The sequence below is a fragment of the Triticum urartu genome, chromosome 5A (genome assembly GCF_056163025.1).
Source record: "Triticum urartu cultivar PI428250 chromosome 5A, HENAU_Tu73, whole genome shotgun sequence".
Classification (NCBI taxonomy): Eukaryota; Viridiplantae; Streptophyta; class Magnoliopsida; order Poales; family Poaceae; genus Triticum; species Triticum urartu.
This window is the reverse complement of record NC_141877.1, coordinates 607,694,707-607,706,877: the sequence shown is the minus strand read 5'-3', so window position 1 is coordinate 607,706,877 and position 12,171 is coordinate 607,694,707.

Below are 12,171 nucleotides of genomic sequence, written 5' to 3'. Positions count from 1 at the left end.
CCTCTAGGTGGTGATCGCATCTCAGGCAGCAGGAGTTGTCAGCAATAGTTTTATGATGGAGGTTTACCTTCGTGTTCAGTCGATCACGGAAAAGCAGCCAACCAAAAATCTTCACCTTGATGGGCGCTTTGGAGCCCCAAATGCGCTCGGCGTGGACATCGACCTCGATGGCGGGGGAGAGCAGTGAGTAGGCGCACCTAGCAAAGAACGGTTCACCGTGGTTGAGAAACCTGTCATTGGGGGCATCCCTGGAGGCGACATCCTGCAACAAAGATAGAACGACAGCAAGCTCGGCAGACGCAACATGGGTTAGGCAGTTCGGCGGGATAGCAAGTAAGCCATCATGAACAACATCAGAGACCAAGACATGAGGAAGGGTGGAGTGGGAGAAGAGGTTGGGGAACTGTTGGGCAAGCTGGGCGGTAGTTAGCCAAGTGTCAAACCAGAAGAAGGTAATGGTGCCACTGTTCACTAGAACAAAGGAGATTGAGAACAGTTTTTGGATGTGGGTGTTAACAATTTTCGAGAGGAAGGAGGGGTCCAAACGGATGTGGGTGTTCTTTGCATTATGGAGGTGTTTGTTTCAGAACTTTGTAACATAATCAGTTAACAGCGGTGTCAAATGACGCTGGATCTTGTTTGGTTAGTTCGGCTTGTACTCAAAATCCAGTGCAAATCTGTTCCCCTCAAAATCGTGTGTTAGTTAACAGAAACCAGTGCAACTCTCTCGCGTCTATCCTAAAACTGTTACCGTGTCCTCCCTATCGAGACCCATGGAGTTTGGCGGCGGCTCGACGTGGCGGTTGACAAGGCCGCGGTGGCCGATGGAGACTGTAGCACGCTGGTATACCGTCAGGTACTGATGATCATGAGTGTGTTGCGTGCCTGGCTCGTCGATCGCGTGCAGTTACCCAGTGGCCGACGTGGGTGAGGAGCTGTAGGCCGGGCACAACGGTGAGGATGAACGAGAGCACGCTGACACCGGTGCGCGCCACCACACCCACCGCCAGCTCCGGTTGCAGGCTTCAGCAGCACATCATCCCGCTGCTTGAGGTCAGAATTCTCATCTGTAGTGGCGAGGCAGAGGCAGCGCTCGAGGGTAGGGGCTGGGACGCCGAGGCCGAGGGAGAGGATGGCGAGGAGCTTGGAGGCGAGGTGGTTGATGTGCTGACCGGGGAGCTCGAGTCGGCGGTGTCAAAGCCGTTGATGTCGCCGATGGGGATGGATGGTGGGCCTAGTCATACGGCTGATTATGTTATTACAGTTCATTAGAGTAACCAAACATATTCTGATTTTTCTCCATTCCCTTTACAGTAACTGTATTACTCGATTGTGTTTGCGTTTGTGTTAAGTTCCTATGTGTATACGTGAGCAGCAATTACCAAACACCTATGTATATACGTGAGCAGCAATTACAAAAACAGTAGACGATATGCAATTAGCAGTTTATCATGCCTTAAAAGACAACATATTTGTGTTCCATGATACAAGTATTTGTTTGTGCTTCTTCCGTAGCAGACTTCTCAAACCAACCTGCAGATAGCATTTGATTGTGTATGGAAGTGCGAGTTAGTGCAAATGTTTACTAATTATACAGTTCAAAATTAGGATTTGCACATGCTTTACTATCAAGCTGGTAAGAAATATGATTTATTCGACTTATTGCACCGAGAATTCTTGCTACATAAAGCTTATTTCGATGGTCATGGGCTGTGTTTGGTTACTACTCAGGTCATGGGTCGGGGAGTGTGACAAATTGAGTTATTTTTTTCTAAGTGTTTATTCAAACGATTGTTAAAGTCTAAAAATAAACAAGTACTCCCTCCTTCCTAAAATCTTAGGCGCTTAACTATTTTTATAAAATCCCACAATATTAGGCGCATAAGCCTCCCAACCCGTGTTTTTCTCACGTACAGGTAGTGGCTGCTAACTATCGCTAGTACTAGATCGGTCCTATTCTCTCACGCGTGTTTGCTATTTTCCTGGATCGTTCAATCACTTCTGTTAGAGGAGCTTTTTTTTTGCGGGGACGGTTAGAGGAGCTTGTTTAGTCGTACGCTAATTTTCGTGCAAAAGTTTGGGCGCCTTAGATAATGGGAAGGAGGGGGTATTCTGTAGCGTGATGCAACATTTTGTATGGTGGTAACTGAAAATTCAGGAGTATTTTAGACTCCTCTAAATTTCAATCTAGGAGAATAAACTCAAAATTCATATGGCATTCCAAACATACAGCTAAAATACTCCCAGTTTATTCTCACCATGGCTTATCTAGAGCTTATGTAGACAATTGGCTTATGCACAAGGCTAAGCTGTTTCAAACCCGCCCTAGCTAAGCATTCTAGGGTGAATAAACCCGCCCATGGCTGCTTTGTCAAATACCAAGACATTGGTGTTGATGAAGAGTAAGAACGTCTCTACATCTCATCAACAATGCTTCATCTTTGTTAGGCAATGCATACCTGTGCAATTGACTTCAATACCATGCATGCCATAATTTTGTGGTGAAATGTTTTGGCGACCCCAAAATTTACTAATGGTTGCAATAGCGAAGATCTGCTGAAGACATACTGATTTGGAGTGTCATTGCAATTGCCAAATGTGTGGGTGGAAGGATTTTCTATTGTCGCATGCTCTGTCCCCTCCCTATGGGCCGGGCGTGGTTGGACACATGGGGAGGTCTGATTCAGCGACCAGTTCAATTTTGTAGCCCAGTCTTCATTTGCTAGGGAGTAGGGAAGAAAGAACCATCGCTAAAAAAACACAGTAAACACGAGCAACAAGTTCACTATTGAGCATGTTTTCCCTAACGAGCCGGCTGATTGTCTGCTTAAAATGTCCATCTTTCTACGGAAGTGGAGATTATTGATTAGGGCTGATGATAAAGACGCGGTGGATGTGCTCATCTCCAAGGTCTGGGCCATCGGCTTCCTCCATCTCATAGCAAAACTCTGATGGCCCGACATAACATCGCCGTTGCGTCGTTTCTTTTTCTACAATAGGTATGGCTTGCGTGCCGCTAGTCTTCGAACTATTTGGTGGCCTGCGTGCCCTTTATTTTGCCTGGAATGTCGTTTGGTCGTGGGCCTGCTGGTACTGTGTGTGGTTTGGGTCATGAGACTCTATGTGACACTGCCTGGTGGCTTCACTTATAAAGCCGGGCGTATGTTTTTTCTTAAAAAAAACACGAGCAACAAACTCTGTTCGTCTACCTCTCCTACCTCCACTCGCAAAATTTACTCCTGATTGTAAACAGAAGCATTCGCTACAGCACTGACACTCGCCTCATTTACACGCTCCCAACCTACCCCTCTCTTCCCGTCTGTCGTGCATACCCATCCGCCGCCTATTTAAAGACCACAAGTGCATCAACAGAAGCATGTTCTCACGCACACAACAACACGAGCGAGCGAGTAGGATATAGAGCCCCACATTACCAAGAAGCGTTTTTAGCACTGTCACCTCCCTCCTCCTGCTTTTGCTCGCGCTGGCGGTGCATGTTCTAGCAGCTGCCAGGACCATGCTTGTTGGGCGTGAGGTGAAGGCCTCGCTTTCAGCCGCTGCTGTAGGAGGAATGGGTGCAGCAGACGAGTAGAACCTGTTTGTGGACGTGGGACGCATGGGGAACATACCGCGTGGCACGGTGGCGTTCGGACTCAGTCACGTCTTGGACTTTAGACAACAACGGAGCCGGCGACTTCCCGACGGTGCGGGTCAGCTTAGTGCGACCGGAGGCAGCGTGGGTAGCGTCAGACCTATTGGCGGCGGCGGAAGAGCCGGCGATATCCCGTCGAGAGAATGTGCCAGTAGTAATGTCCCGTTCGGCGTGCTCGGCAAGGGGTACGGCGGCGGAGGAGCCAGCGGCGTCACGCCATTAGCAGCAGTATTGCCTGGCACATGAAAATGTTGTGCACGTGCTTTCATCTGGGTCTGTGCTCGCATGGCACTTATACGACAATGTATTAAAGTGATGGTACCACTCGACCATACCATCCATCAATATGTGCGGGCACACCCTACGCATGCACATCGGCTACTGGAAATAAAAATCCCGAAGTACCGAAAAGTTCTAACACTCCATAAACGAAACTACTTTGTGCACGACATGCATGGCCGATTTGTGCACGACACATAATCGGACATTGTTGTGGATGTTACTTCCTAACACCAACGGCTTGATTAACACCATTGTTCATAAATCGGCCAGAGGACATCGTGTGTATAGCAGTGCTGCTCCATATATTAAAATTAAAGAACGCACACCCCAACGCTGACGAAAAACAGACTGTTCTCGTCCCTCGTAAATATTTTGAATTTTGAAGTCGAATTCAACAAAAAAAAGTACTAGAACACTGCTACTTGAACATACAGATATTGTCAATTTATTCTCCTTTCAATTTTGCACCGCCAATTCCTTGGTAGCAACAACAACTAAGATGAACCACTATTACAACACTCTATAGCAATTTTTTATCATTGCTACCATTAGGCGTGTGATTTCCCCTTTGTTTCTTTTGTGCACTGTGCTAGGGAAGGTAATAATATTTCTCATGAACTACAAAATTTGGTTGAGGACCCTATTGTAATAGCTTCCTTGATCGACCCTTTAGTGTGTCCATTCCTCTGTTGCTGAATGATGTAACTTTTATTGGAATGTAATAAAGGATGGAGAAGGTTATAAAAAAAACCATGAAACAGATAAAAAACAGCGATCTAGATTACAGGCGGCCACTTCGGCAGCGGCGTCCGTAGTGGCACAAGAAATATTGTTTCAGGCCATCAAGTACTCCATGTCCAAAATCTAGAAGCCCAGCCACTACAGAATACAACCTATTGATTCTCACGCACTTTATATTAACCCCGTAGGTAAATGGTACAAATCACACACCTCTCCAACGTCATGGGTCGGCTTATTGAGGTCGACTTTTTCCGCTCATCTCTCACGCACGGCTTTCGTTCTGCTTCGAGCGTATTTCACACTCTTGGTTTTCTTCATATGTTCTTTCAGTTTTTGCTGGTTTTGGGTTTTAATTTTTCCTTTTATGTTTATTTATTTATGGTTTCTTATATCTTAATTTCGAAATCCACAAATAATGAAATTCCTTTTTTATGTCATGATTTTTAAAATTCTAATAATTTTAAAAAGTTATGAATCATTTTTATAATTCATGCAAAAATTTTGCTAGCAGTTTTAAATTCATGAATACTTGTAAAGTTCTTGACATTTTACAAACACACGTATTTTAATCTGCCCGAATACCTTTTTAATTCATGGAAATTAAATCCTTGAACATTTTTTATAATAAACTAACATTGTTAAATTGGAAAACATTTTTAAAATCCATGAACATTTATGGAAATTTGGAGAGAAAAATAATTTCTGAACAATTTTTTAATGTTTTTAAAATTCACTAGCACTTTCCGAAACACTTGTAAAATTCACATATTTTCCTAATTCATCATGAACATTGGTTAATGTTTTTCAAGCGAGAAGAAAAGAAGTTGTAATCGAGCTACTGACGAAAGTAACTGAGCCAACACGATTTGACTATGTGACACATAGTCCCTGCATGGGTGATTTGCCCTCTATTCTACGCCCCAAATTGATTGCCCCGCAAACTTCACCTACGAGACGGTAGGTTGTTCATGTCTCCTCTCGGGCGAGCACTAGCAGGCCGCCCCACGTGTGTTCATGTGATTTTCTGGGATCAGTTTTGGAAAGCTTCTATAGGCCAGTTTAGACCGGTTTTAGAAGTTCGTGTGGCTTATTCAGTGTATTTTCTGTATCGATGCAAGCATGGCAAAGTCCGAGTTGATAGGAGCGGCATCCGCAGTGTGTCGTGATGAGGTTGGACACTATTTAGGCAGCTTCTCTATGGTTGTCTAGGGAATCATCAATGTAGCCACACTCAAGCAATGGCATGGAGAGATGTTTTGGCTCTTGGAAAAGAATTGATGATTCAAAATATTATAATTGCCTCCGACTCACAACACGTGGTGAACGACGCTGAAAGAAGGACTAGTAGCACTTATGATTGTATCATTAGTGAGATTAACCGGCGAGCTAGTTTAGTTAAGTGTAAGTTTGGTTTTGAAGGTTAGGCATCGAACACTAATGCAAATAGATTAGCTAAGTTTTCAAACACTCTTGATCAGGGCCGACATCTATGATTCATCTATCCTCATGATCCTCTTTGTATACCACTTCATGTGGACTATGCTCAATAAAGCTTTGCTATACCCCTAAAAATGAATTTCCTGTATTGGTTTTCACCTTTTTTGTTATTTATATTCTTTTTTCCTATTTCATTTCTTAGTTTTTCTTCATTTTTCAAATACAAACAGACTTTTTCCAAATATGCGCTCAACATTTTTGGTATACGTGCATAGGTTGAATATTTTTCAGATGGATGTTGAACATTTTTCTCAAATACATGTTACACATTTGTCAAATGCACATCAAACATATCTTGAATACACAATATACATTTTTGTAAGACAAATTGAAATTTTCTCATAAATGCCACAAACATATTTTTGAGCACGCAAAACATTTATTAATTGTGAGAACATTTTTTTAAATGTCATGAATATATTTTTGCATGGTATTAAATACTTTTTAAAATTTACGGAAACAACTTTAGGATTGTTGAATATTTTTTGTCCTGGAGCCTTGAGCAATTATCAAAGCAACAGATACGCCATATTGGCTCCACCAAAATTTGGTTAACCTCTTTTACTCAGCCTCCTGAATTCTGAGCAAACATTCACTGCGGCCCATGTCGTTGTCGCGTTCGCCTCATTTACACCCTCGCCTACTGTCTGTCCTCGCATGGTGCATACTCATCTCCTCCTCCTCTCCGCCTATTTAAACCACAAACTCCATCACACCGCAAGTGCATCAGTAGCAACGATCACAGGCGCACAACACAGGATAGAGCGGGTAGACTCGACATCTATAGCTGGCTAACAAGAAGAAACTGTTCGTGGGCGTGGGAGGCATGGGGAACCTGTGGGGCTTCCTGGCCATGGGTGGCGGCTATGCCGAGGGGCCCGGTAACAGCCTTGCCGGTGTTTTCAGCAGTGCCATCCCACCAATGGGCGGCTTCAGGGGCGGTGCGGGAAGTGTCTTCGCCGTCCGCGGCATTGCTGGCTGCGGTGGTGTCCGCTTCGATGGCTTCGTGGACTGAGGCAGTCCGTTCCACCGCGGAGGCGCCGGCGCGGTCAGACCTCAAATGAGTAATAGTACAAGCTACCCAGGCCGTGTTAGTCAACCTGTGGCGTGCCGTTGCCCATACACACTGCACGTGTGCGTGTGGTGCATCGTACTTCGTACGCAGCATCATTCATCAACTTGTGTGACATGGGCAGAAAGGGTGCGCGGCTGCACGCATTCACTTCGTTTTCGGACGTCGGGCGTAACGGAATGGAAGAGACTGCTTGGAGTACTACGGCAGTATATTGCAAGGTATGGTAGTGGGTTATCTTAATTAGGTGATTCACTTGAGTACAGCGTCTAATTTTGCTATAATTAAGCTCGGTGGTTAAGCCGCTCATGTCAATGTTGTACTCCACGATCGTTCCAAGTGAAGCAGTCAGAAGATGTCAATAAGTCAGTCATGTGAAAATAGAGTAAGTCTGCATGTACGTTTGGCAAGACCACTTCGTAATTGATGCCGGAAGTACTGCTTGACACTAAATGGTTAAAGCGGTCAATTGTTCGTGTGATCCTCCTTCTAGTTCGGCGACAATGTTATCCTTACATTGCAACAACATGATGATTCTCCGAATAAGATTGCTCTTTGATTCTCCCAACCCTCGCTCTCAATTGTTCGTGTGATCCTCCTTCTTGTTCACCAGAGCATCTATAACCATGATGCACAAATCTGTCTGCTCAAACATTCACGGACACGCTCAGTCAGTGTCCGAGCATGTTCGTTTTTAGTTTCTATTTGTTCATGCACACAATCATACCCCCCCCCCCCACCCTCCTCCCAATATTTTTGCCCTATATGTCGCATGCATACACTGATGGAGAGGAAGAGAGAGAAATGAAAGAAAGAATAAATAAAGAGAAAAGGTAGTTCGTGGTGGGCCAAATCCTCCCCATATACTCCCTCTGGTCCTCAATAGTTTGTGTATCAAAGGGTTGGAGTTAGTGGGAAATCCGGGCATGCAGGTCAAACTATCGCAGGGGTAAAAATGTCCAATTTTTTTTGCACCGCTGCTCCTCTTTGGTATTCGGGCTTCATGTTATCCACAATCTAAAAAGGATCGGAGGGAGTATGCTTAGGACATGGGGATTTACGGACATCCTAGATATATGAGGACAAAGTGGAGAGTCCGGTTAGGTGGCTTTTTTCCTTCACTCTCCTGTGCAAACAACAACCACACTATCCGCTCGAACGTTTAGGGAGGATATGAGTAGTCCGGGTAGAGATGCTTACCATTGGTTACCGTCAGAAGCCATCTATGCACGCGTACAGATGATCTCTTGGAAAACCTATACAGAGAAATGCCCCAACTTAGAACATCTCCAACCAGACCCCAAAAAATCCCATTTGTCCGTCGAACAACCGGTACACTGTCCGGACAACAAAAACATGCCTCTAACCATACCCTCAAATCCAGTCTATATCTGCGGTGGATTTGGGCCATCTAGACACGTCTGTCATATCGGCCTTCCCTATCCTGGCCCATCCGAACCCCACAATAAATCGCACTCTTACCCTACAATGGACACCAAACCCTTGTTCTTTCTCTCCTATCCGCTCTGCTCCGATCCGGTTATGTATCCGTCGTCCCGCGCCACCATGTCCGACTCCGGCTCTCGATTAGAGGCAGACCCCATTGACTAGGACGCGCTCATGGCGGAGTCGAACTCCTCGCCTTCTGATGAGGAAGCTCACCCTCTGTGTGGCTCTCTGTGAATCACGAATGGAAACCCGAGGCGGGTCATCGAGCTTCCTACCTTCCACAGGGGCTCAGTGGGGATTTTGCATCTCTGGACTGTCCCCACAGGCCCGACGGCAGGTACTAGTCCCGCAACGTCTGAGCCTATCACTGCGCTCTGGGTCTAAGGTGCGGGCAACTCGCCGTGCCAAGAATGTGGTCTAGAATAGATCCCGCCACTCTATTATTAGCTCTGCCATGCTATCCATGAATTGATATGTCCAATGTTGTTTGTGCGTTTTTTGTTGACCAGGGTTGCATGGAAATAGAGTTCGAAATATGGGGGGGGGGGGGTGTCATTGCATGCACGGAAAATGGAAGGGACTAGCATTCCCAGTTCAGTTGGGGATGCTAGTGGTATCCCCATTTAGAAAAATTACTATGACCCATGAACTCTAGATTGGTTGATGGATGCAAACATAAATGTTTGAGTATTTAACAATGCCAAATAAAGTCAAGAATAAGTATAAAAATGTCGGCTTGTCTTCACAAACCTATGACCAACCTACCTTTTTACTTTTTTAACACACTAAGAATGCACATGCCCACATACACTTAACCCTATGAACGCCCATGGACACATCATACCTCTATGAGCATCTCCGAGATACTAAGCCAGCACAACATCTTGACATTGACAAATTTGCCACATACGTCGTCGTAGACAACGGAACCTCTCCTCTCACCGAACGCATATCACCGAAAAGCCTGAAATAAATCAAGAAAATACGACCACCAATGTCAATCCTAGAATTTTAACCCTCGTGGGTTGGTTCAATCACAAAAACCTAACCATTTGAGTTAGGTTCAGTTCGCCTCAGCCTATGTACTTGTGGAAAATAATCCACTAAATTGTATGTGACTGAACAAACAAACAAAATCATCGAAACTGCATCCACTGGTCATGTGCAACAAAGGGGTGGTAGTTGCATTTTTTACAAAGAATATCACCCTATGGGTTACATGTTCACCGGTCATGCAAGTTAGGCCTTGTACAATGCTAGATGCTTAGAAAAATAAACCGGGTTTTTCTGAAGCATCGGTGCCCATTTCTATAGAAGAGACACCTAATTAAGCGTCTATCCTGTACAAATAAGCACCGGTGCTTAAGAAAATACTGGTTTATTTCTCTAAAAACCTCCTCTAAGCACCTTGCATTGTACAATGCCTTATGGTGGGGAGGGGTGGGGGGCTGAGGGAGGTTAGTTGCCTTATGTTTTTTTCCAAAATATTAGATCACATCCTGCAGTCGCGTGAAGAAAGTGAATATGGTATCTTTTACCTCGAGTCAAAATATGATTTCGCAAATAAAAAGTAGCAACAATTCACTAGAAACAAGAGGCGCAAAAACACTACTGCCTTCGGTCAGTATTAATTATAACTGATTTAGTACAACTTTCTATTATATTAGCAACAATTAATATGGATAAGGTGAAGGAAATATGCCCTAGAGGCAATAATAAAGTTATTATTTATTTCATTATATCATGATAAATGTTTATTATTCATGCTAGAATTGTATTAACCGGAAACATAATACATGTGTGAATACATAGACAAACAGAGTGTCACTAGTATGCCTCTGCTAGACTAGCTCGTTAATCAAAGATGGTTATGTTTCCTAACCATGGACAAAGAGTTATTATTTGATTAACGGGATCACATCATTAGGTGAATGATCTGATTGACATGACCCATTCCATTAGCTTAGCACCCGATCGTTTAGTATGTTGCTATTGCTTTCTTCATGACTTATACATGTTCCTATGACTATGAGATTATGCAACTCTCGTTTGCCAGAGGAACACTTTGTGTGCTACCAAATGTCACAACGTAACTGGGTGATTATAAAGGAGCTCTACAGGTGTCTCCAAAGGTAGATGTTGGGTTGGCGTATTTCGAGATTAGGATTTGTCATTCCGATTGTCGGAGAGGTATCTCTGGGCCCTCTCGGTAATGCACATCACATAAGCCTTGCAAGCATTGCAACTAATGAGTTAGTTGTGAGATGATGTATTACGGAATGAGTAAAGAGACTTACCGGTAACGAGATTGAACTAGGTATTGAGATACCGACAATCGAATCTCGGGCAAGTAACATACCAATGACAAAGGGAACAACGTATGTTGTTATGCGGTCTGACCGATAAAGATCTTCGTAGAATATGTAGGAGCCAATATGGGCATCCAGGTCCCGCTATTGGTTATTGACCGGAGACGTGTCTTGGTCATGTCTACATTGTTCTCGAACCGTAGGGTCCGCACGCTTAAGGTTTCAATGACAGTTATATAATGAGTTTATGAATTTTGATGTACCGAAGGAGTTCGGAGTCCCGGATGAGATCGGGGACATGACGAGGAGTCTCGAAATGGTCGAGACGTAAAGATCGATATATTGGACGACTATATTCGGACATCGGAAAGGTTCCGAGTGGTTCGGGTATTTTTTGGAGTACCGGGGAGTTACGGGAATACGGGAGAGAAGTATTGGGCCTTATTGGGCCATACGGGAAAGAGAGAGGGGCTGCCTAGGGCAGGCCGCGCCCCCCCCCCCCCAAGGCGTAGTCCGAATTGGACTAGGGGGAGGGGCTGCGCCCCCTCCTTCCTTCCCTTCTCCCTTCCCCTTCCTTGTCTCCTACTCCTACTACATGGAAGGACTCCTAGTTGGACTAGGAAAAAGGGAATCCTACTCTCGGTGGGAGTAGGACTCCCCTAGGGCGCGCCATAGAGAGAGCCGGCCCTTCCCTCCTCCACTCCTTTATATACGGGGGCAGGGGGCACCCCATAGACACACAAGTTGATCCACGTGATCATATTCTTAGCCGTGTGCGGTGGCCCCTTCCACCATAATCCTCGATAATATTGTAGCGGTGCTTAGGTGAAGCCCTGCGACGGTAGAACATCAAGATCGTCACCACGCCGTCGTATTGACGGAACTCTTCCCCGACACTTTGCTGGATCGGAGTCCGGGGATCGTCATCGAGCTGAACGTGTGCTAAAACTCGGAGGTGCCGTAGTTTCGGTGCTTGATCGGTCGGGCCGTGAAGACGTACGACTACATCAACCGCGTTGTGCTATCGCTTCCGCTGTCGGTCTACAAGGGTACGTAGATCACACTCTCCCCTCTCGTTGCTATACATCACCATGATCTTGCGTGTGCGTAGGAAATTTTTTGAAATTACTACGTTCTCCAACATAAGGTGAGTACTAACTTTCATAGTT